Consider the following 26,847-nt stretch of genomic DNA (forward strand, 5'->3'; position numbering starts at 1 on the left):
CTGACCGCTGCTACAACAGCCATCGCACTCTGAAGCCCTTTCTCTTGTGCGCACGCACAGTGGGTGCACTGTGCGTGCACACCCAAGTGAGATGTGAAAGCATCTCACTGATGCGATCGCCTCTACCTGATTGACAGGCAGAGGTGGTCGCGGGGCGGGAGGAGGCGGGCCGCGATCACTGCAACCCAAAACATGGCTGGGAGCCGCCTGGCAGGCAGGGAACTATTTGGCGGGTGTGAAAGCATTGCCACCTTGCGATACTTTTGCTTGTGTGTGTGTGTGTGTGTGGTGGTGGGGGGGGGGGGGGGGGGGTTGGGCCTGACATGCGGGGCGGACTAGCCCTGTGCTAGGTGTCCCCCCACATTTTAGCACGTCTACGATCAGCTCTGAATCACCCCCATTGTTTTGCACTTTGTAACCTACTTTGAATAAGTCATTTTATAATAATAATAATAATAATAATAATAATAAAGATAGGTGCAATGTGATACATACAGTAAGTGCATGTGATATGATACATAGCACAATAAAATAATGCATTTAAAAAAAAAAATTCAAATAGCACGGTCTGATCTCTGACCTGATGATGTCACCGCCGTGTTACTTAGCATGTGCACCCAGCACCATCTTTATTGTGTAGAGTGTCACAGTACTTAGCTCCTGAGGTTAGACACATATATGCCGCTATTAACCCCTGCAATACCGTTATTGTGGTTACCGCTGTTAGCGCTGCGTTACCACTGTGACCTGTTACTCTGTTGATATCAATAAACCGGCATCCTGGTAAAGGACTCTGGGGGGTATATTTACTAATCTGAGAATTTACAGAAGTGGAGATGTTGCCCATAGCAACCAATCATATTCTACATATCATTTATCTAGCACCTTCTAGAAGATAGTAGCTAGAATCTGATTGGTTACCATGGACAACATCTCTACTTCTGCAAACCCATACTTTAGTACAGGGCCGTTTCTTGGGGCAGGCGAGCAGTGCAACTGCACTGGGCGCCCGCCGCGACACTAACTGTGACTCCCTGCTTCCCCTCCTATTTCTCCCCGAGTAACCCGCTCGGGGGGCGGAGTTTCACAGAATGACGCGGTTGCGTCGTTACATCACGACGCAACCCCGTCACTCCGTGAAACTCCCCCCCCCCCCCCCCCAAAGCGGAGTACAGAGGGGGATCCAAGTTAGGAAGAGGGAAAGGCCGGCGCGAGGAGCGACTGGTGAGGCGGCCCGAAGAGCGGTAATCGCCTCTGTAAGTATTCTCTCTCTCTCTCTCAATGTGTAAAATGGAGACACCTGCCGTAATGTGTGAAATGGGAACTCTTGCCTGCCGTAGTGTGGGGATTTAATGTATCAAGGGCATTGCGGTGTGTGGCATAATATGGTGCAGGGGCATTACTGTGTGGGGCTTAATATGGTAGAATTTTTTTTCCTGTGGTGGTCGTGATCTGTTGGAGCAGGGTCAAAAACTGGATTGTGAGGTAGTCTTTTCAGACGAGGCCATGCCCATTTAAACGAGGCCACACCCATTTAGATGAGGCCACGCCCCCTTGTCGTTGCGCGCGCAAGTTTTTTTTAATCTAGGTGTGTGGGGGGGGGGGGGGGGCACATTTTTTTATGTCATGGGGGGGCGCATTTTTAAATCTCGCACTGGGAGCCAAATTGGCTAGAAACAGCCCTGCTTTAGTAAATACATGCTCCTACTGTGACCGTCACACCAATAGGCTGTATCAATAATTGTAGCATTCCTGGCTTTGCTTGGTTGCCGCCTTATTACTGCCCAGAAACACCCATTGGGCGGAAAGAGTGGTCTGTCAAAGCACAGATCAATCCGCCCGCACTTGTGATCTCCGTTCACGAGCGAACGCCTTGCACAACACATCCGCACGTATGCAGGCAGCGGATATCCGTTGGATCTTTTTGCAATTCCACATGTGCTGGACTCGAGACCTATATGTAAAATTGCACCTGTTATGAAATTCAAGATGGCCTCCCAGCTATGCGAAGATAACGGGCACCTTCCAAGCACATTTTACGCCCTGCCTGTTACCGATTTTGATAGCTTCAGATTTACAGAAATTTAGATTTTGATAGATTCAGATTTAGGGCGGGATGTAATGGGCCGAACGCGGATGTTTTTTTAAATGGGTAATCATGTGCAAGGCTAAACCATGCCTTTGTACATGATTGCCCCTTTAAAGAAAACGTCCGAATTCGGCCGGCATCCCACACGGCAGCCAAACTCGGAGTTCATTACATCTCGCCCTTGGGCTTCACAATCATATTACAGTTACCGGTTACATATACATTATACAGCGTATAGAATAGAAAATAAATGAAATAAAAATATGAAACAAAATTTGCTGTGCGCCCTGTAAGATCACAGAATTATCTAGATGATCATTAGTATTAAGAAAGAATATAAAGCTTTATTTTTCCTTTATAATAGAGGGAACTTGTATAGATAAACATTGTTCAGACTTTTGAACTCCTATTAATATCTGTATCTTAACCACTTATATTGTATGTACTGAGGGAAGTCTCTTATGTCATAACTATAGGATTCACTAGAGCAGTGGCGTCACAAGGGGGGTGCGGTCCGCACCCGGGTGTCACCCGCCGAGGGGTGACACCAAAATGCCGACTCCTGCTCAGTGACAGGAGCCGAGTGCTGCACTGTTACATTAAGTGCAGCACTCGGCTCCTGACACTGTGTAGGAGGCGGCACTGCAGCCACGGCACTCCCCAGGGGACAGCCCCACCTCCCGAACCCCCGGAGTAACGAAAAAGGGTGGGTGGGTGGGATGTGAAGCCACGCCCCTCATGTGAGGCCCCTCCTACATAACCATGCCCCTTTCTGTGCAGGCCTTTCCCTTTTCCCCCGGGTGTACCTCTAGTAAGTGACGCCTCTGCACTAGAGTCTTTCTACCATGTCCCTCTAATATTCACATCTAAAATCTCCTGAGTATAATATAGCTTTTCACTATATACACTGCATTTTAACCCTTGAGAAAGTGTACAGTGAAACGCGCATTGTGTGGAGATAGCAGAGAGACAGTTGGTTACACATGATAGTATAGAAATATAGGGGTCTATTTGCTAAGACTTGGATGGAGATAAAGTGGATGGAGATAAATTCCCAGCCAATCACCTCCTAACTGACATTTTTCAAACCCAGCCTGTGACATGGCAGTTTGGAGCTGATTGGCTGGGACTTTATCTCCGTCGACTTTATCTCCATACGAGGCTTAGTAAATAGACTCCATAGAAGCATAAAGGTGGTACTGGAGACCAAAGGAACAATTTCATTCCCAAAGAGAATAGGTACAAAGGGGACTATTCATGAAGCAGTGAAAAGTGTGGAGAAGTGAACTAGTGGAGAAGTTGCCCTTGGCAACCAATCAGCATTGAAGTAACATGCAGAATTTGCATACTAGAAAATAATACAGGGCAGCTGATTGGTTGCCATGTGCAACTTCTCCACTGGCAAACTTCTCCACACTTTTCACTGCTTCATGAATAGACCCCAAAGTGAGAAACCCAGACGGGCGAGAACAGAGCCTTGTGGGTCCCAACTGGTAGCTGTAGGGGAGGATGTGCCAGAGATAGGTACAATGAAAGAGCAGATCAATAAATATCATCAGTGAGGGGGGAATCAGACCTGATCGCTGCTGTGCGTTTTCGCACAGGTGGCGATCAGGTACTAACTGCACATGCACCGCAATGCGCACACGCGTCAGACAGCTACAAAGGGCATCGCCAGTCAGCGACAGGATGGTGCAAAAAATCAGATCACACAAGTGTTTGCAAGGTGATTGACAGGAGGAAGCCGTTTGTCCAGAAAAACGCAGGCGTGCCCAAGCGTTTTCATCGAGGGTGTGTGATGTCAGCTCCGGCCCCGATCAGCCTGTTCTTATCGCACTGTAGGAGTAAGTTCTGGGCTGTGCAGAGACTGCGCAAAGTGGATTTTAGCAGCTCGGTGTACACATGGGATCGCACATTGCACGGCGAATATACACTCCCCCTGGAGGCGGCGACTATCTGAACGCAGGACTGCAAAGTTAGCAGCCCAGCGATCAGGTCTGAATCACCCCCAATATCAGAGAGGTCCAGGAGGATGAATACAGAGAAGTGACCTTTAAGCTGGTTACACACTGGACGTTATTTTGACGGATTTGCCTGATTCCGACGGATCGGAATGACAAATCGTTCAAATCGTCCAGTGTGTACACACTGTCTGCGCTCTCCCGCGGTCGTTAGCAGCGTGTTCTGGTTGATGTCTACAGCAGAGCCGACAGAAGACATCGCTAACCAGAGCCATGCTGCCGCCTCCGTTGCCGTTGGCAGGTGTGTATGCACTTGCCGATGCCGGGTCCCCATCGCTCACGATGCTGGACTTGCTACACAACATCTAATGTGCACCCAGCTTTACACTTTTTTTGTTAATACATTTTTGATCACTTTTGTGAGAACTGTGTCTGGGGAATTATATGAGCACAAAAGTCACTATAGGAGGAAGAGAAGACAAGACTGGGGGAGATGTATCAAGTTTTCTAAAGAAACGTTTCCCATAACAACAATTATCCTGTTTCCAGCTATCATTTATCTAGAACATTCTATAAAGTGATAGCTAGAGTCTAATTGATTGCTACGCTGTGTGCACTGTGGCCATATTGGAAAGGGGGGGGCAAATAAGGTTGTGGACATGGCACGGGGTCATTTTATAGGAGGAGGCCTTAATCCGGCCCTGAATGTGTGTACTTGTTGGCTGTGCGGACCCCAAAGTGTACCAGGTTGCCTATCATTGGTGGTCATTCCGAGTTGATCACAGCCAGCCACATTTTGCTGCTGCTGCAATCAACAAGCCCACGCCTATGGGGGAGTGTATTTTAGCTTAGCAGGGCTGCGATCGCTTGTGCAGCCCTGCTAAGCCCAAAAAATTTAAAGCAAAAGAAGACTAGGCCAATACCTACTTACCCTGTGCGATGGATCCAGCGATGATGGGTTCGGCTTTGACGTCACACCTCCACCCTCCGTTCTCCTGGACACGCCTGCATTTTACTCACCACTCCCCGGAAACGGCTCCAAACGCTCCGGATCCGCCCAGGTACGCCTTCTTCCTGTCAATCTTCTTTGCGGTCCGTCCTGCGACTGCTTTCTTCTTTAGAGGCGACGTAACCCGGCGACCCCTGTCGCCGGGCAATGTCGCGCACGCGCACTGCGGCCGCCGCGCATGCGCATTCCACACCTGTTTGCACCGCAGCGATAAACCGTTGCGTGCGAACGGGTCGGAATGACCCCCATTGTGTTAAATCGTTTGTGCACACTTGCTTAGTCTCCTAGGACATTGTGGGAGGCTTTTTTGGGTGGTGCCACGCACCCACAGAAGAGTAGGCAAATCTCCCGCAATCCCACCCACTACCTTGTGAAGCGGGCAGGATGGGAAGAACGTCACTGAAATTGTGGCAGTACCTAATGACGCGTACACCTGACCCCAGCCCCCAGTAGCATCTCCTTCCCCGGCTTCTCCCAGAGAGGAACCATGAAGTGTAGGCAAGTTTGCATTTGTGTAACAACTACAAGACACAGATAATTGTAAGATCTAATTAAATACTATAAATGCTGTTTACATGGGCACGTAGACTATTTATGACTGGCTGCAATGAGTTAAAACAGGTTTCTGTTTTGTTCTTTTTAATCTACCCTTGTTTAAACTGTACAGCTTTCATAAGGCTATTCTGACATCTGGGTGTGTTGTGTCATCACCTTGTGGATTCACATTCCTGCTAGAATGATATGTTATGTATGTATTTATGTATTTACATCTACCTGTCACCTACACACTGTGGAGGAAGCCATTGTCTAACGCAGTACTGGGTGCCATGGTACCCTATGGTTCTGCGGGTCACTTGTCACGGGTTGGTTGCTCAGTACAAGCCTGCCCACCACCATACCACTGAACCTAAGTGTGACATGTCAGCACAATTTACTTTATATAATCATTTTTCCCAAACTTCTCAATGAGAAACTTTTGGCCTATTGGCGCCTTGAAAAAAAAAACTGCTGATACTACTGTATAGGGCGCTGTGATTCAAGAAGGTTTGGGAACCACAGGACAAATGACTGCTGAGGGTTCCACCGGGATCCCACCGGACGGGATCCCGGTGGTTGGAATCCCGACACTGGAATCCCGACACCGGAATCCCGACCGGCACAATCCCGACAGGGGGGCGAGTGCAATGCAGCCCCTTGCGGGTACGATGCCTCGCTACACTCGGCACACTAATTTATTCTCCCTCTATGGGTGTCGTGGACACCCGCAGAGGGAGAATATATCGGGATTGTGCCGGTCGGGATTCCAGTGTTGGGATTCCGACCACCGGGATTCCGTCCGGCGGGATCTTGACCGCATCCCGTTCCACCTACTCAGTGTCATTACTAGGCTGACCAGGAAAGGCAGCATCACCACCTACCCGCAGGCTCAGACTATCCAACTGCAAAGACAGAGACATATGTTATGCCAACTGACCTACTTTCAGCTCTACATCAGCCACATAATACAGCTGTCATGCTAACCTGTCATGGATTCATATAGCACAACCAATGCAGATCTTACAACTGGTAGAAACGTTGCCCAAGTGGAATCTGCTGATAGGAATTTCATTGTGAATCATAAAAAAAGAAAAAAAGAAAAAGTTGTGACACCAACTAGTGAGTACGTACATACATATGCCAGTTTACCTGGTGGGGTCATACAGCGCCTGGAACTAACAAAAAGAGACAGCGAATAAGAACATCCTAATATCACAGACTGATTGATGGCCATTTGGCTTGAATGTCACACTGAAAATACTTTCAGTCATTAACATATTCTAAAATAGATTACCTACATTGGAGATGTGTACTGCGACCTGATACTATATGAGCTGACCAAATATAATGACGCTTGGTAATAGGATTAGTCCTCCTCCCTGCAACGTTAACCACCATTTATGCTGGAAGTAAGATATGTGTTCCGCATACAGGCCCTCATTCCGAGTTGATCGCTCGCTAGCTGCTTTTAGCAGCAGTGCAAACGCTAAGCCGCCGCCCTCTGGGAGTGTATCTTAGCTTAGCAGAAGTGCGACCGAAAGGATCGCAGCGCTGCTACAAAAAAAGATTGTGCAGTTTCAGAGTAGCTCGAGACTTACTCCTAGCCAGCGATCACCTCAGTCTGTTTAGTTCCTGTTTTGACGTCACAAACACACCCTGCGTTCTGCCAGCCACTCCTACGTATCCCCAGCCACTCCTGCGTTTTTATCTGGCACGCCTGCGTTTTTCCACACACTCCCCGAAAACGGTCAGTTACCACCCAGAAACACCCACTTCCTGTCAATCACTCTGCGGTCAGCAGTGCGACTGAAAAGCGTCGCTAGACCTTGTGTGAAACTTCATCGGCTTTTGTGAAAGTACGACGCACGTGCGCAGTGCGCACCATACGCATGTGCAGAAGTGCCGATTTTTAGCCTGATCGCTGTGCTGCGAACAACGGCAGCTAGCGATCAACTCGGAATGAGGGCCACGGTACATAACATGGCAGTTTGGTTTCTTGTATGTACGATGCTCTGTACTAATCAGAGGTTAAATATGTAATAATCAGTTAGCCAGCACTTAAGCAGTTAATGGGAAGGATGGAATATTCTCTGATTTTGCAAAACCTGGTGAGATTCTGGTAAATTTCAGGCCGCTGTATGTAACTGTGTGAATTTACTGTGCACAAAGTTGCCAGATACCCGACTGGCACACTACAGGTGTGCTAGCCCTGTCACACCCAATTATAATGACTTTCCTGGCACGCTGGCATTTGGAGAATCACAACTGCCAGCATGCCCTACCAGACATGGCTGGCTGGCACCTGTATATTACAATAAGTACAACACTTGGACACTCTGGGGGTAATTTAGAGTTGATCGTAGCAGCAAATTTGTTAGCAGTTGGGCAAAACCATGGGGGTCATTCCGAGTTGTTCGCTCGTTGCCGATTTTCGCTATATTGCGATTAGTCGCTCACTGCGCATGCGCAAGGTTCGCAAAGCGCATGCGCTTAGTTATTTTACACAAAAGTTAGGTATTTTACTCACGGCATAACGAGGATTTTTCATCGTTCTGGTGATCGTGACAGGAAGTGGGTGTTTCTGGGCGGAAACTTGCCGTTTTCTGGGCATGTGCGAAAAACGCTAGCGTTTCTGGGAAAAACGTGGGAGTGTCTTAAGAAACGGGGGAGTGTCTGGGCGAACGCTGGGTGTGTTTGTGACGTCAAACCAGGAACGAAACTGACTGAACTGATTGCAGTGTAGGAGTAAGTCTGGAGCTACTCAGAAACTGCTAAGAATTTTCTATTCGCAATTCTGCTAATCTTTCGTTCGCAATTCTGCTATGCTAAGATTCACTCCCAGAGGGCGGCGGCTTAGCGTGTGCAATGCTGCTAAAAGAAGCAACTCTGAATGACCCCCATGTGCACTGCAGGAGGGGCAGATACAGGGGCGGATCCAGAAGAAAATGATAGGGGGGTGGGCACCAGTGGAAGGGGAAGTACATTTGCGTGCGGCTTCGGTGCATGTGAGGTGGCGCTTCTTATACAATGCCCACAGTTGTAGCGCTCATTATGCAATGTCCACTGCACTGGTAGTGCCCCTTATATAGACCCCATAGTAGTGGTGCCCCTTATGCAATGCCCGTATTGCCCCCAGTAGTAATGTTGCCTGTAGTAATGCCCGCAGTCATTTAGTGAGTGTGGCCAATTAAAATGAGACGTGATACACAGGCATATGCCCCCAATAGTGCAGTGCCAAATCCACAATTGCACCCACAGTGCCAGATCCAAAAATGCCCCCACAGTGCCAGATCCACAAATGACCCCACAGTGCCAGTTTGAACACACCCCACCCAAATCTAACTCTCTCTGCACATGTTACATCTGCCCTCCCCTGCAGTGCACATGGGCTCTCATTCTGAGTTGATCGCTCGCTAGCTACTTTTTGCAGCCGTGCAAACACATAGTCGCTGCCCACAGGGGAGTGTATTTTCGCTTTGCAAGTGTGCGATCACATGTGCACTCGAGCGGGACCAAAACGTTTCTTGCAGTTTCAGAGTAGGTCTGAACTTACTCAGCCGCTGCGATCACTTCAGCCTGTCCGGTCCCGGAATTGACGTCAGACGCCCACACTGCAAACGCCTGGACACGCCTGCATTTTCCCTACCACTCCCAGAAAGCGGTCAGTTGACACCCATAAACGCCCTCTTTCTGTCAATCTCCTTGCGATCACCCGTACGAATGGATTCGTCACTAGAAGCATTGCACAGCAACGATGCTGTTTGTACTCGTACGACGCACGTGTGCATTGCGGTGCATACGCATGCGCAGTAGTAACCTGATCGCTGCGCTGCGAAAATCGTCAGTGAGCAATCAACTCGGAATGACCCCCATGGTTTTGCCCAACTGCTAACAAATTTGCTTCTGCGATCAACTCTGCAAAGTCTGCAAAGTCTTTTATTAAATAAAAACACTCTCAGACCCCTCTTTCTCCCATTTATTATCCACTTAATTCCATTGGGATGGGTCCTCTTTGTAGGCATCTACGAACTCAACATAAACCTATGAGAAATGAAACTGTACATCTCCCATAGAGAGCCCGATGGAAAAGGCAGGTCACTTACAGAGACTGCTATTGAAATGAATAGGAATGCTCTGCTTGGGCAGCTCTTATGCTCTGACCCCCAAATATAATCCTATTACATTCCTCCTATATATTTATTCTACACTATGGGGGTAATTCAGATCTGATCGCTAGGCTGCGTTTTCGCACAGCGGGCAATTAGGTCTAAACTGTGCATGCATATGCACAGCAATGCGCGTCGCACGGGTACAAAGCGGATCGCCGCTCAGCAATTGGTTTGTGTGACGGATCCGTTCGCACGGGCGAGCGCAAGGAGATTGACAGGAAGAAGCCGTTTGGGGGTGTCAACTGACCATTTTCAGGGAGTGTCCAAGCGTTTGCAGGGAGGGTTCCTGACATCAATTCCGGTCCCGGACAGGCTTTCAATACCAGAATAAGATCTTTTGGACCTATAGTACGCACAAATGAAGGCTGTTCATGCAATATATCCTAATAAAACTTCAGGACCGCCAGACATTTTTTATCTAAAAGAAAACCAAAAGAGCCAGAACCTAAACCTTCGGGACCTGAGTCAAAACCCCCCGGTCCAGGCCATCCTTTAAGGACAGCAGCAACTGTATCTGAAGAACAAAGTAGGAAACCCATGCCTCTCACACCATGAGATATGTATTCCTTTGTCTGTGGTATTTTCTGTCTGAAATTAGTTTTCTGGTCTTCAGCATAGTCTGAATTACTATTGCAGACAAGCCCTTTGCTCTAAGGAACATTGCTTCATTAGTTGCCAACCGCTGTAAACTACTGGAAGTATAGGACCTTGGCTTAACGGTTGTGCTATGATGTACCTGCCATCATGTTGAGAACGTCTGTGTAGTATGTCCTTTGTGACTAGTCTGGATCTATAAGGATGACCAGACAATCCCTTTTTTTTGGAGGAAACAAGAAAATTAGATGAAAACTCTACAGCAGTAACATGACTCCCCTGGCTTGGTATAGAAATGTTGGATGTTGTGGTTCAACCAAGATGCCATCATGTTGATGTCTGGTCAACCTCCCCTTTCCACCTGCTAAAGAAAAACTTTTGGTTGAAGTGACCATTTCCTGGGGTGAAGATCCTGCCAATTTCAAGTTGTCTATTCTTGGAATGGACACCAGTACAATGGACTGAAATTTTCACTTCATCCATTACAAAATCTGGTGGGACTGTTTCATGGAAAGAGAACTTTTGTTGCCCCCTGATGGAGGATGATGTGTTTATGCCATTGCCATGGTATTTTTTCTGCCTCTACACACAAGAGATGACATCCTCTTACTAAGACGTACAGCACAGTTCCAGGACATTGATCAGAGTGTTGAACTCCTCCAAGGTCCAAGACCCTAAAACCTGGCCTGAAGCATGAATGCTCTGCTACCCTGAAGAATGGCATCCGTCCAATCCCCAATATTGAAGATCTATCCTCACCTGAGGTTCTCTGCCCTCAACAATCAAAGGAATTACTGACATACTCGAGGGCAAATAACTCCATGAGTAAGGTGTCTGACTGCAATATAAGAGGTGATGGGGTTGATTTAGTTTGATCAGAAACTCCATCGAGTAACAACTGGTCGTACTTGACCACATTGAAGATCGAAATTATCTTCTCCTGAACAGCCATGCGTCACAAACCTTGCAATGAGGTTATCTTCCCCAATGACAGAAATACTCTCTTTTGCCGTTATTGAGGAGGAGCCCCATAAAACCATATGCTGTGGAGAATTCCAATTTGATTTCATGTAATTGACAATCCATCCAGGGGATTCCTAAGTGTGAACTGTATTTGAAGCAAAGATGGGGAACTGGCCTTGATCCAAATAGAGAATCACAGCCACACCACTAGACTAAACTGGTAATGCTGGTGCTGAACCACAAAGCAGAGAACCCAATGAGGTCCCTCCCATATCAGAAATACATGCACCATGAACTTAGAATGTTTATGACAATCTCAGACACTTCATCTTGAATATATGCACCTTGAGCTGTGGGTTCAACAACGTCAAGTTCAGAGTAGGACTATGGACTAATGTACCATTATGCAGCACAGTGTGATCACTATCAGTGTATAGATACTCAGTATCATTATACAGCGCAGTGTGATCATTATTAGTGTATACTCAGTATCATTATACAGTACAGCGTGATCACTATCAGTGTATAGATACTCAATACCATTATACAGCGCAGTGTGATCAGCATCATTGTGGAGGAATCTCCTATATAATAGCCCAGATCTGTGACTTTGTGACTCATTTGCTAACGCTGGGCGGAGTCACAACACTGGGCGGAGTTAGTCAAATGAGTCACAGATCTGGGCAAATCTATAGGAGACTAGGAGCAGAAGCAGATGGTATGGGCATGGCACAGGCAGGGGTGCATACCTGCCAGCTTTCTTCTGACAGGAGGGACACACACGTGGCGAAAAGGGGGCATGACCAACGAAAAGGGGCGTGGCTTCACGGGAGGGCCCCCGTTTTCGTCAGTGAGGGGGCATGCCCAGCGCTCTGTGAGCTGCTGGCATGCCCCCAGGGGCGGATTATGAGTCCGGGGGGCCCAGGGCACTTGAGACAGGGGGGCCCTATCTCATTGCTGTGCCTGCTGTGGGTTTGGGGCGTGGCCTAATCGCGGGACGCGGGACCACGCCCCCTTATGAAAATTCCGGAGATTTTTTTTTCCCATAGGATTTTGGCCCCTCAGCTAGGGGTAAATCCAGAGGGGGTGGTCGCTCCCCCCTACACACCCGCACAGGCAGAAGAAAGCAGGGACCCTGCAACACCACAGACCTGCCAACACGCAGGAGCGTGTGCTGACTGTAGCACAATGCTGCTGCTGTTGCTGGCAGGACGGGGGATCTTCAGAGCTGGGACAGAGCTACTCCAGCCGGGGAGGCCCCTAAAACTGTGGGGCCCACGGTACGTACCCCCTGGCCCTCCCCCCTTAATCCGGCTCTGCTGCCAGAACCCCCCCTTAATCCGTACCCCCTGATGCCCCCTCTCCTCCTGTCTCCACTAAATAGACGCTGTGCGCATCTATTCACCGCTGCTCTGCTAAGCAGAACAGCGAGTTCAGGAGCTTCCCAACTGTCCCCCCCCTCCCCCCCCGCACCGGGGGACACTGCGGCCCACGGGTGGGACAGCGGGACAGACCCCAAAAAATGGGACTGTCCCGCGAAAATCGGGACAGTGGGGAGGTATGGGGGTGTGTGAGGGGGTAAGCCGTACAGATAGACTGCACCGGCTCACTGTGTGCTTGACCCCCCCACATCAGCATACTCAGCAGGGTCTCTCTGACGCGGAGGAGTGTCACTTTCTGGCACACTCCACGCTTCTTAGCTGCAGATTTGTGGGGCACCTGCCACTGTACAGGTTCCGTACTGCCTCTGTTATCTCCAGCCCCGGCAACCCCACCGCTAGCTGCAGCGCTGCCACCCGCAGTGAGGTGCGCCCAGCTCCTTCACAAACTTTAGCTGACGGGTAGTGCTGCAGAAGTCTGCGCTGCTTGCAGGCTCCGACCCCCTTCTCTCTCCAGCCGCAGCGTCTCCTGGGAGCTAACCAGTCACTCCCAGTCTCCCCTTTCCACAGTGCCCGGCAGCCGCGAGGTCCGCGCCGCGTGCATGCTATGACCCCCTCCTCCCTCCAGCAGCAGCGTCTCCCGGGGGCTAACCAGTCACTCCCAGTCTACCCTTACCACAGTGCCCGGCAGCTGCGCGAGGTCTGCGGTGTGTGACTGAGGAGGGGGGGAGGGATGCGGACGGGCAGAGGAAGCAGGACTCCAGCCTGAGAGAGTCAGCCATGCCAAGTCTCCACCAGCAGCAGATCCCAACAGGTTGGAGTGGAACAGCAGCAGCCAGCAGCAGTGACTCCGGTAAGACACATCTGTCTGTCACCACTGTTTTGTCCCTAATACCAATCTCTCCCGTGCCCTGTGTTCTGTCATGTCCCTGTCACCCCTGGCCTTGCCCTGTCACCCTTATCCTGGCCCTTTTACCCATATCCTGGCCCTTTCACCCTTATCCTGGCCCTGTCACCCTTATGCTGGCCCTGTTACCCCTATCCTGGCCCTGTCACCCCTGTGCTTGCCCTGTCAACCCTATACTGGCCCTGTCACCCCTGTCCTGGTCCTGCCGCCCCTACCCTGGCCATGTCACCCCTATCCTGTCCCTGTCATTTCTGTCCTGGCCCCATCGCCCCTGTCCTGGCCCCATTACCCCTGTCCTGGCCCTGTCACCCCTGTCCTGGCCCTGCCACCCCTGTCCTGGCCCTGTTACTGCATACCCTCCAACTACCTTTTTGGCAGGTACAGTACCCGCAGCGCCTCCAGACCCCTCCCCAATGCACCACACCTCCGTACCTTCCCCTCCACCACATGCGGCACCCCTCCCCCCACGCTGTGCCTCCAGACCCCCTACACTACCCGCGGCTCCCACTCCCCCGCCTCTCCACCACCCACAGCACCTCCAAGCCCTCTCCACTATCCACCCCCCATATATCTCTCCCCCCACACCTGCCCCCCCTCCACCCACAGCATCTGCAGACACCCTCCTCAATCCGTGGTCCCCCCCTCCCCCACCCCTGCCCCTCCACCACCCGCAGCGCTTCGAGACCCCCTTCCCCATCCGCTGCACCACCTGTACCTGCTCTTCCCCCACCCATGGTGCCTCCGGACCCCCTACCCCACCCTCGGCACCCCCGGCCCTTCCCATCACACAGCACCTCCGAAACCCTTCACCCATCCGCAACATCCCCGCACCTGCCCCTCTCCCACCCGTAGCACCCCTGCCCCTCCCCCACCTGCAGTGCCTCTGGACCCCTCCCCCATCTGCAGCCCCCACTCCTCTGCCCCTCCCCCATCCGCAGCACCTCCCGACCCTTCCCCATCCGGACCCTCCCCCGCTTCCGCCCCCTCCTCCACCCGCAGCATCTACAGACACGCTCCCCCATCCGCAGTCCACCCCGCACCCGCTACATTCTGTACATCATGCCCTGCAGGTGCTGTTCACGCCGTCGCAAGGGGCTGCGCCTCTTTCACCATCACACGCCCTTTCATTGTGCAATATTTAACCACTAACAAAGGAATGCAGGTAATACTCCATATAATACAAATATTGAACCCCAGAAAGGCATGCAAGGGTTAAGGGGGCGTAGCCCCTTGCGATGGTGTGAAGAGCGCCCGTAGGGCGCGATGAAGCACCTAGTTAATAGAGTATTAGGATAAATGCTGTGTGTTGTTTACTATCGCGCAGCCGCTCTGCTCCTGTCTGTGTCTCCTGGAATGAGGTCAGGGCAGGCTACTTCTGTAACATGCTGTAACATTAGCTGCACTCTGGAGAGAAGCCGGAGAGGAACTTACATAACCCGGAGAGGAAAGCAGAGCAGCCATCTGAAGTGTTCCCTGTGCCTGTAACACAGTCAGTGCAGAGCTGCCGACTGAGTCTACACACTGCTCTCAGGAAGCTGGAAGGGTCAGGCCTGACGCGGGCTAGTAATGATACATATACTAATGTTCTTCCAGAAGACCGAAAACCTTTAATAATGTGTGTGAGAAAGGAGACACAGAAAGGGGCATGACACAGGAGGATGTACATGTACAGTAGACCGTTTCACTGTGATAGATATCTCTGGTTTGGAATAGGGATGGCCATCCGTGGCCTTGTATTGATCATTTGTATCAATATGGGATCAGGATCTTCATACTTAGGCCCTCATTCCGAGTTGTTCGCTCGGTATTTTTCATCGCATCGCAGTGAGAATTCTCTTAGTGCGCATGCGTAATGTTCGCACTGCGCATGCGTCAAGTAACTTTACTAAGAAGAAAGTAATTTTACTCACGGCTTTTTCGTCGCTCCGGAGAACGCATTGTGATTGACAGGAAATGGGTGTTACTGGGCGGATGTACGGCGTTTTAGGGGCGTGTGGCAGGAAACGCTACCGTTTCCGGAAAAAACGCAGGCGTGTCTGGAGAAACGGTGGGAGTGCTTGGGCGAACGCTGGGTGTGTTTATGACGTCAGCCGGGACCGAAAAGCACTGAATTGATCGCACAGGCAGAGTAAGTCTGGAGTTACTCAGAAACTGCTAACTCGGTTTTGATCGCAATATTGCGAATACATCGGTCGCACATTTAAGATGTTTAGATTCACTCCCAGTAGGCGGCGGCTTAGCGTGTGTAACTCTGCTATAATCGCCTTGCGAGCGAACAACTCGGAATGAGGGCCTTAATACAGAGAACAGAGAATAATGATAGGAATACATCTACAGGAGCAATATTATTTTCACACATGTGCAGTGGGGGAGTTAGGGAAAAGTTGTACATGTGCAGTGGGGGAGTTAGGGAAAGGTCATGCATGCGCAGTGTGAGAGTTAGGGAAAGGTCATGCATGCGCAGTGGGGGAGTTAGGGAAAGGTCATGCATGCGCAGTGTGAGAATTAGGGAAAGGTCAGGCATGCGCAGTGGGGGAGTTAGGGAAAGGTCAGGCATGCGCAGTGGGGGAGTTAGGGAACGGTCATGCATGCGCAGTGGGGGAGTTAGGGAAAGGTCATGCATGCGCAGTGGGAGAGTTAGGGAACGGTCAGGCATGCGCAGTGGGGGAGTTAGGGAAAGGTCATGCATGCGCAGTGGGAGAGTGAGGGAAAGGTCAGGCATATGCAGTGGGAGAGTTAGGGAAAGGTCATGCATGCGCAGTGGGGAAGTTAGGGAACGGTCATGCATGCGCAGTGGGGGAGTTAGGGAAAGGTCATGCATGCGCAGTGGGAGAGTTAGGGAAAGGTCAGGCATGCGCAGTGGGGGAGTTAGGGAAAGGTCATGCATGCGCAGTGGGAGAGTGAGGGAAAGGTCGCGCATGCGCAGTGGGGGAGTTAGGGAAAGGTCATGCATGCGCAGTGGGAGAGTTAAAGGTCATGCATGCGCAGTGGGAGAGTTAGGGAAAGGTCATGCATGTGCAGTGGGAGAGTTAGGGAAAGGTCAGGCATGCGCAGTGGGGGAGTTAGGGAAAGGTCAGGCATGCGCAGTGGGAGAGTGAGGAAAAGGTCATGCATGCGCAGTGGGAGAGTTAGGGAAAGGTCATGCATGCGCAGTGGGAGAGTGAGGAGAAGGTTGTGCATGCACAGTGGGAGAGTGAGGAAAAGGTTGTGCATGCACAGCGGGGAAATAGGGAAAGGTCGCGCATGCGGAGTGGTTCAGTTAAAAAAAAAAAGATATGAAGATTGATCTTTGATGTTCGACACTGCCTCTCTTTTTTTAATGTTGGTTCTCTCCCACCACAGGGCATAGGTGCCAACTTTTTTGTTGCCCACTCAGTGGGGCATGACCAGTGGGGCAGTGGAAGAGTTAGGGAAAAGTTGTACATGCACAGTCGGAGAGTCAGGGAAAGGTCATGCATGCGCAGTGGGAGAGTTAGGGAAAGGTCATGCATGCGCAGTGGGAGAGTGAGGAGAAGGTTGTGCATGCACAGTGGGAGAGTGAGGAAAAGGTTGTGCATGCACAGTGGGGAAATATGGAAAGGTTGCGCATGCGGAGTGGTTCAGTTAAAAAAAAAAAAGATATGAAGATTGATCTTTGATGTTCGACACTGCTTCTCTTTTTTTAATGTTGGTTCTCTCCCACCACAGGGCATAGGTGCCAACTTTTTTGTTGCCCACTCAGTGGGGCATGACCAGTGGGGCAGTGGAAGAGTTAGGGAAAAGTTGTACATGCACAGTGGGAGAGTCAGGGAAAGGTCATGCATGCGCAGTGGAAGATTTAGGGAAAGGCCACGCATGTGCAGTGGAGGAGTTAGGGAAAAGTTGTACATGTGCAGCGGGGGAGTTAGGGAAAGGTCATGCATGCACAGTGTGAGAGTTATGGAAAGGTCATGCATGCGCAGTGGGAGAGTTAGGGAAAGGTCATGCATGCGCAGTGTGAGAGTTAGGGAAAGGTCATGCATGCGCAGTGGGAGAGTGAGGGAAAGGTCATGCATGCGCAGCTGAAGAGTTAGGGAAAGGCCACGCATGTGCAGTGGGGGAGTTAGGGAAAAGTTGTACATGTGCAGCGGGGGAGTTAGGGAAAGGTCATGCACAGTGTGAGAGTTATGGAAAGGTCATGCATGCGCAGTGGGAGAGTTAGGGAAAGGTCATGCATGCGCAGTGGGAGAGTTAGGGAAAGGTCATGCATGCGCAGTGGGAGAGTTAGGGAAAGGTCCTGCATGCGCAGTGGGAGAGTGAGGGAAAGGTCATGCATGTGCAGTGGGAGAGTTAGGGAAAGGTCATGCATGCGCAGTGGGAGAGTGAGGAGAAGGTTGTGCATGCACAGTGGGAGAGTGAGAAAAAGGTTGTTCATGCACAGTGGGGAAATAGGGAAAGGTTGCGCATGCGGAGTGGTTCAGTTAAAAAAAAAAGATCAAGATTGATCTTTGATGTTCGCCACTGCTTCTCTTATTTTTAATGTTGGTTCTCTCCCACCACAGGGCATAGGTGCCAACTTTTTTGTTGCCCACTCAGTGGGGCATGACCAGTGGGGCAGTGGAAGAGTAAGGGAAAAGTTGTACATGCACAGTCGGAGAGTCAGGGAAAGGTCATGCATGCGCAGTGGAAGATTTAGGGAAAGGTCTTACATGCGCAGTGGGGTGTTTTGTTCATATGTTTGTAAATCCAGTCATCAGGACACAGCATGCCGGTTGGTGGAGCTAGTTTATCCATGGTTACTCACTGTTTGAAGATAGGAGCAGACGGCAGGCTTTGCAGACACAGAGTATCACAGCCACAGACTTCTGCAAAAAAATTTCACACTCTGAGAGCACTAGCAGTCCAAGTTAAACTTCTTCTGACACCATGTTTTGTTCATATGTTTGTAAATCCAGTCATCAGGACACAGAGACATGTGAGTTCACTGCTGTGCTGTTTATTCCATCACCAACTCCAGGCACACACACACTGGACCACCCACTTCCCAGCATCCCCCTGGTCCCAGGGACCATCACTGAAGATTCAGGCTTACACAGATTAGTAAGGGAGTGTCTACAAATATTAAGCATTCTAATACACTAACATCACATCCTCTTTTCTTTAAAGATAAGCCCTGTACGCTTCAATGCAACAATTAACAACGTCATATTAAGAACATCATCTAACACGTTTCAATGAGTCTCTCAGGTCTGCGTATTTCCCTTTTGGGTCTTTCATACACAGTCTGTGTTTTATCTACCATGTTGGACCTTTCTAGAATCGTGGTTTGTTCACCATTATGAGGATCATCATACATGTCAGATGAAGGGTATTCTTCAGTCATGTTGTCTTCATTATGGTTAGGTTGAGATCTTAAATCCACCCGATTTCTTCTTACTTCCGTTCCACGCTCTGTACGTATAGTATAAGATCTTGGTGCTACTTGTGCTTGCACAATACCTTTCTGCACCCAAATACCTTTCTCGTGATCTCTGAGACAGACTTGGTCACCCGATTTTAGATCAGATAAGCTTTTTGCTCGCCTTTCATGGAACAGTTTTTGTTTCGCCTGTTGACGTTCCTTACTCAGTCTGACCAACGCTGAGTTATGTGTATTAAGCAGTTCATCATGTATCGGGAGATTTGCTCTAATCCTCCTTCCCATCAGCATTTGTGCAGGAGAAAGTCCATTCTGTAAAGGTGTACTGCGGTAGATTAAAAGACTTTTGTAGAAATCTTCTTTACCTTCTTGAGCTTTTTTCATGAGACTCTACTGTTTTTACTGAACTTTCCACCAACCCATTTGAGCGTGGATAGTGGGGACTTGACGTAGTATGGAAAAATTCCCACTCATCAGCAAATTGTCTAAATTCAGCACTGGAAAACTGAGGACCATTGTCAGTGAACACTTCCATAGGAACACCATACCTTGTAAAGATTGACTTCATGCAATTGATTACGGCTTTACTAGTAGTTGTATGTAGTGTCTTCACCTAGGGTAGTTAGAGTAATAATTAGTCACGACAATGTACGTTTTCCCATTACAATCAAACAAATCTGCGCCAACTTTCTGGTACGGCCTCTCTGGCACTGCGTGAGGACTCAGTGGCTCGACTTGTTGTTTCGGTCTATACGTAAGACATAATTCACATGTAGCTGTAGTCTGTGCTATGTCTTGGGTCATTCTTGGCCAATACATAACTTCACGCGCTCTCCGCTTACATTTTTCTTCTCCTAAGTGGCCTTCATGTATCTTGCACAGCATAGTTTTTCTTAGTCGTGCAGGTATGACAAACCTATTGCCTTTGTAAATAATACCATCGACAACTGTAAGGTCACTGCAGAACATCCAATAATCATGGATAGACAGCGGGCACGCATGTTTTTCTGCTGGCCAACCTTTCAGAATGATATCTTTCAAAACTTTCATTGTGCCATCTGTCTCAGTTTCTTTCCTAATCTGTTCTTGTCTTGCAAGAGAGACTGGTAGAGAAGCTACGATCAAATTAACATAGGCTTCTATCTCTTCATCCATCAGACTTTAGGAACCTTCACTTTTGTCCACAGCACGAGAAAGTGTATCAGCAATGTACATGTATTTGCCGGGACAGTACAGCAAGTGTACATCATATTTCTGTAGTCTGATAAGCATTCATTGAATTCTCATGGGACAGTCATGTAATGATTTAGTCATGATAGCTACCAATGGCTTGTGGTCAGTTTCCATTGTAAATGTTTGACCATACACAAACTGATGAAATCGCTCACATGCATATGTGATCGCTAGAAGTTCTTTTTCTATCTGAGCATACCTTGTTTCAGCACTTGTCAATGCTCTTGATGCATAGATTACTGGTTGCCATGTATCCTCATGTTCTTGTAAGAGCACTGAGCCTAGGCCAAATTGCGAAGCATCTGCTGAAATTCTTATTCTTTTCGCAGGATCAAAGAATTTTAGCACTGGTTGCTCTGTAATGATCTGTTTCAATTTTTGCCAACTTTCTTCTTGTTCATGTGACCACATCCACTCGTTATCTTTGTCCAACAACCATCTAAGAGAGGCTGTTCGTTCAGAGAGTTGAGAAATAAACTTTCCTAAGTAAGTAAACATTCCTAGGAATCTTCTGACGTCGTCTTTGTTGTTAGGACGTTCCATGTTCACTATGGCTGATATTTTCCTTGGGTCTGGTTTTACACCAAGTTCCATTACTTGTCTCAATCTAGAATCATGTTCTTCCTTTGTAGATCCCCAGACAATAATGTCATCCATCATTGTTTCAACACCTGGAATATGTTCAAAAATCATGTGTATCTTTTTGTAATGTACTTCTGGAGCAGACAATATTCCATATGGTAGTCGAAGAAATCTGTATCTACCTTCTGGTGTATTAAATGTACAAAGCTTTGAGCTGGCCTCATCTAGCTTCATTTGCCAGAATCCTGAAGATGCGTCCAATTTACTGAACCATTTTGCTCCCGCAAATTGTGACATGATTTCATATCTGGTTGGTAGTTTGAAATGTTCTCGTTTAATAGCTTTGTTTAAATCTCTGGGGTCTAGACATATTCTAAGTTGTCCATTTTTCTTTTCAACAATTACTAAGGAGCTTACCCATTCAGTAGGCTCATCAACTTTCTGTATCACACCCAAGGCTTCCATGCGATTTAACTCTTGCTTCAGTTTTTCTCTCAGCGCAAACGGCACTTTTCTACAAGGGTGTATCACTGAAGAAACTTGCATGTCTATATTTATTTTATGCTCTCCAGGCAAACAACCTAGACCTTCAAACAAGTCTCTGTATTCTGTAAACATCGATTTGCAGTCATCTTCTACTTGTGATGTCACCATAAAAACTTTCTTTAGCAAGCTTAGTTTCTCACAGGAACTTAATCCTAGAATCGGTTGCACATTTTTATCCACAATCAGTAAAGATGTTTTAAACTGTTGTCCCTTATATTTCAGTGTCACTAAGCATGTACCTTTGACAGGAATTTCCTCCCCAGTGTACCCTGTAACTTTCACTTTGGCTAGATGAATTTTAGGTTTTACTCTAAAAGTCTTATAGTCTTGAAATGATATTAAATTCACCTGCGCGCCAGTATCAAGCTTAAAGGGAATGATAATCTTGTTCATAGTTAAAGGGACAATCCATTCTTTCTTATCTGCACTGCAAAGTTCAATGCAATCCACAACGAATTCCTCTGTTTGTTTAACAGCATGCACATTGGTTGCTTCCCTTTTCATTTTACAGCATTTGGCAAAGTGATTAAGTCTACCACATTTCATGCAGGTTTTACCATAAGCAGGGCACATTTTAGGATTGTGAGCATTTCCACATCTACTACACATTTCCTTGTTAGACTGTGGCTTAGACTGCTTCATTCTTGAGAATGGAGGTTTGCTTGGTTCTGTGTTCTGCACTACATGGACAGCAGTATCAACTTCCTTGTGTAACTTTTTGGCTTGAAATCTAGTTATTTCTGCAGATCTACACATAGTCACTGCCTTTTCTAGTGTTAGGTCTTGCTCTCTCAGCAGTCTCTCTCTGAGTCCATTATCAGGTATTCCACAGACAATACGATCTCTAATCAGTGAATCCTTTAAATCACCAAACTCACAGGTTTTACTGAGTGATTGCAGCTCTGTAACATACTGATCAAATCCATCTACAGACTTCTGATCACATGTGAAAAACTTATATCTTTCATATGTCACATTTTTCCTTGGCACAAAGTAATCGTCAAACTTTTGCATTATAGAAGATAGCACCATATTCTGCCCCTCAGCAAACTGAAAACTATAATAAATGTCCAGCACATCCTCTCCTATCACATGGAGGAAAATGGATGCCTTCGTTTTGTCAGCCTCTGAATCAGCTCCACATGCAGCAAGATATATATTAAACCTTTGCTTAAATCTTTTCCAGTTTTCAGACAAGTTACCAGACATCAGCATGCCAGTTGGAGGAGCTAGTTTATCCATGGTTACTCACTGTTTGAAGATAGGAGCAGACAGCAGGCTTTGCAGACACAGAGTATCACAGCCACAGACTTCTGCAAAATTCTTTCACACTCTGAGAGCACTAGCAGTCCAAGTTAAACTTCGTCTGACACCATGTTTTGTTCATATGTTTGTAAATCCAGTCATCAGGACACAGAGACATGTGAGTTCACTGCTGTACTGTTTATTCCATCACCAACTCCAGGCACACACACACTGGACCACCCACTTCCCAGCATCCCCCTGGTCCCAGGGACCATCACTGAAGATTCAGGCTTACACAGATTAGTATGGGAGTGTCTACAAATATAAGCATTTTAATACACTAACATCACATGGGGGAGTTAGGGAAAGGCCACGCATGTGCAGTGGGGGAGTTAGGGAAAAGTTGTACATGTGCAGTGGGGGAGTTAGGGAAAGGTCATGCAAGCACAGTGTGAGAGTTATGGAAAGGTCATGCATGCGCAGTGGGAGAGTTAGGGAAAGGTCATGCATGCACAGTGGGAGAGTTAGGGAAAGGTCCTGTATGCACAGTAGGAGAGTGAGGGAAAGGTCATGCATGCGCAGTGGGAGAGTTAGGGAAAGGTCATGCATGCGCAGCTGAAGAGTTAGGGAAAGGTCGTGTATGCGCAGTGGGAGAGTTAGGGAAAGGTCATGCATGCGCAGTGGGAGAGTTAGAGAAAGGTCATGCATGCGCAGTGGGAGAGTTAGGGAAAGGTCCTGCATGCGCAGTGGGAGAGTGAGGGAAAGGTCATGCATGCGCAGTGGGAGAGTTAGGGAAAGGTCATGCATGCGCAGTGGGAGAGTTAGGGAAAGGTCATGCATGCGCAGTGGGAGAGTGAGGAGAAGGTTGTGCATGCACAGTGGGGAAATAGGGAAAGGTTGCGCATGCGGAGTGGTTCAGTTAAAAAAAAAAGATATGAAGATTGATCTTTGATGTTCGACACTGCTACTCTTTTTTTAATGTTGGTTCTCTCCCACCACAGGGCATAGGTGCCAACTTTTTTTTGCCCACTTAGTGGGGCATGACCAAGTGGGTTGTGTGTATAGGGATGGTCATGGTGACACATCGACTTGATTACCAGCATTGTGAAGCAGTGCCACTATGATGCAAATCGCATCATCAGCCACTCGGATTGCCACTTCATTTGGCATGCGGGAGAGCCACCAGAAATTAGAGAGTCTCCCGGTCATTCTGGGAAAGTAGACAAGAATGCCACAGGACGACACAGACAGGAGAGAGCTAAATGACACTCGGGTCTATGTAATAAGCCTTAGGGAGAGATAAAGAAGATGGAGATAAAGAAGCAGCCAATCAGTTCCTAACTGCCACCTAACAGGCATTGGGCTAGATGCATCATCGTTTGGAAAGTGATAAAATGGAGAGTGAAAAAGTACCAGCCAATCAGCTCCTAACTGCCATTTTTCAAACACAGCCTGTGAGATGGCAGTTAGGAGCTGATTGGCTGCCACTTTTTCACTCTCCATTTTATCACTTTCCAAGCAATGATGCATCTAGACCTGTGTATGAAAACTGACAGGAGCTCGTTGGTTGGTAATATATCTCAGTCCTCTTTATCTCTTTCCAAGGCCTAGTACATAGACCCCATGAAGTCTGTCCCTCCCACCACAGTGTGACACAGACAGGTGGGAGCTATGTAACATGGGGTCTGTCCCTCCCACCACAGGGTGATATAGACAGGAGGGAGCTATGTGACATGGGGTCTGTCCCTCACACCACAGGGTGATACAGACAGGAGGGAGCTATGTGATATTGTGTCTGTCCCTCCCACCACAGGGTGACACAGACAGGAGGGAGCTATGTGATATTGTGTCTGTCCCTCCCACCACGGGGTGATATAGACATGAGGGCAGTGCCTAAAGTGGTCCTAGAGAGGTGGTGGAACTCCCCCCCCCCCCCCCCGCCCCATGCAACCAAGGTATTGCGCGCAAAGGGGCGTGGTCTCAAAAAGAAAGGGGTGTGGCCACACAATAGTAATAATGCCCACAGTAGTAGCACCCATAATACACGTAATGCCCACAGCAGTGGCGCCCCTTATACAATGCCCAGATTAGTAGTGCTACTTATGCAATGTCCACTGTACTGTTAGTGCCCATAGTAGCGGTGCCCCTTATGCAATGCCCCCAGTAGTAGTGCCCCTTATGTCCCCAGGAGTGATGCCCCTTATGAAGTGCCCACTTTACAGTGCCCTCATTTGTAGTGCCCCCATTAGTAATGGCCTTACTGGTAATGCCCCTGTGTAGTATTGCCCCCAGTAGTAATGTTGCCTGTAGTAATGCCCCCAGTCATTTAGCCTCCTGTAGTTTATCCCCAGTAGTTATGCCCCCAGTAGTTTAGCCATCAGTGGTAATGCCCCTGCAGTTGACTCCAGTAGTTTACCCCCCAGTGGTAATGCCCCCAGTAGTTTAGCCCCTGTAGTTTAGTCCTCATGTAGTTTGCCCCATATAGTTTAGCCCCCAGTGGTAATGCCCCCTGTAGTTTAGCTCTTGCAGTTATGCCCCCAGTAGTTTAGCCCCCCCCAGTAGTAATGCCCCCAGTAGTTTAGCCCCACGTAGTTTGCCCCAAGTAGTAATGCCCCCAGTAGTTTAACCCCTGTAGTTATGCCCCCAGTAGATTAGCCCCCAGTAGTTAGGCCCCTTGTAGTTTAGCCTGTAGTTTAGTCCCCAGTAGTAATGCCCCCCTGTAGCTTGCCCCCCTGTAGTTTAGCCCCCAAGTAGTAAAGCCCCTGTAGTTATGCCCCCAGTAGTTTAGCCCCTGTAGTTATGCCCCCATTAGTTTAGCTCCTGTAGTTATGCCCCCAGTAGATTAGCCCCCAGTAGTTTAGCCCCCTTGTAGTTTAGCCCCCAGTAGTAATGCCCCCCTGTAGCTTGCCCCCCTGTAGTTTAGCCCCCAAGTAGTAAAGCCCCTTTAGTTATGCCCCCAGTAGTTTAGCCTCTGTAGTTATGCCCCCATTAGTTTAGCCCCTGTAGTTATGCCCCCATTAGTTTAGCTCCTGTAGTTATGCCCCCAGTAGTTTAGCCCCTGTAGTTATGTCCAGTAGTTTGCCCCTTGTAGTTATGCCACCAGTAGTTTAGCCCCTGTAGTTATGCCCCCAGTAGTTTGCCCCTTGTAGTTATGCCCCCAGTAGTAATACACCCCTGTAGTTATTCCCCCCAGTAGTAATGCACCCCTGTAGTAATGCACCCCTGTAGTTATGCCCCCAGTAGTTAGCCCCCAGTAGCTTTCCCCCTTGTAGTTAGCCCCATGTGGTTTTCCCCATGTAGTAATGCATCCAGTAGTTTAGCCCCTGTAGTTATGCCCCCAGTAGTAATGCCCCCCTGTAGTTTACCCCCTTGTAGTGTAGCCCCCCTGTAGTTTAGCCCCCAAGTAGTAATGTCCCCCTGTAGTTTGCCCCCTTGTAGTTTAGCCCCCCTGTAGTTTAGCCCCCAAGTAGTAACGCCCTCAGTAGTTTAGCCCCTGTAGTTATGCCCCAAAGTAGTAATGCCCCCCTGTAGTTTGCCCCCTTGTAGTTTGCACCCAGTAGCTTGCCCCCTTGTAGTTTGCCCCCAGTAGCTAGCCCCCTTGTAGTTTTCCCCCAGTAGCTTGCCCCTATGTAGTTTGCCCCCAGTAATTTGCCCCCTTGTTGTTTTCCCCCAGTAGCTTGCCCCAGTAGAAGCACTCACACATATGTTAAAAAAAAACAACCAAAAAAACCATACTCACCAAGCCACGCTCCCGCGTCTGACCGCTGCAGTCCTTCTGGCGTCCGCTCCTCGGCACTATCGTCATGACGTCTCTCCCATAGCGCACACTGACACAGCAGGAAGCAGGAGCTCAGTAGTGAGCTCCTGCCGCCGGCTTCTGCTGTGGAGAGGGAGCCGGGCGCCCGTTGGTAACACAATCTTAGCGGGCGCCCAGCATCCATGCAGCAACAGGCACACATCGGGTGAGGTGAGCCGGAGGAGGCTCGTTCCAGCTCACTTTAACCCCTGCAGGAGGGAGGGAGCTATGTGACATGAACTCTGTACCCTCACATCAAGGGCAGATTGTTCCACTGGGACAACGGGTAAGTTCCTGCTTGGCCGGTCCCACCCTCCCTGTGTCGGGCTAGCTTACCCTGCCTACTGGACTGGGATGATTCATCCATCTGCCAGGCCGGTTTTCGCACTTCTGTGGTTTGTGTTCCACACTGTGGAACAGAATCCGGAAGTTATCATTGGCTTCGGCGGCTGGACATGGA

At 48.9% G+C, this 26,847-nt stretch overlaps 1 protein-coding gene across 1 annotated transcript in view; it reads right to left on the reverse strand.

Annotated features, from left to right (window-relative positions):
* LOC134936222 (transcription factor VBP-like) overlaps positions 1–18,612 on the reverse strand; it is a 34,707-nt gene extending 16,095 nt beyond the window's left edge. Inside the window, exon 1 of the mRNA XM_063931194.1 lies at positions 18,371–18,612. The gene's annotated coding sequence lies outside the window, so the exon portion shown is untranslated. The remainder of the gene's footprint in view (positions 1–18,370) is intronic.
* Between the last annotated feature and the right edge of the window lie 8,235 nt (positions 18,613–26,847).

Source organism: Pseudophryne corroboree, chromosome 6 (assembly GCF_028390025.1).
Source record: "Pseudophryne corroboree isolate aPseCor3 chromosome 6, aPseCor3.hap2, whole genome shotgun sequence".
In the NCBI taxonomy this organism is placed as follows: domain Eukaryota; kingdom Metazoa; phylum Chordata; class Amphibia; order Anura; family Myobatrachidae; genus Pseudophryne; species Pseudophryne corroboree.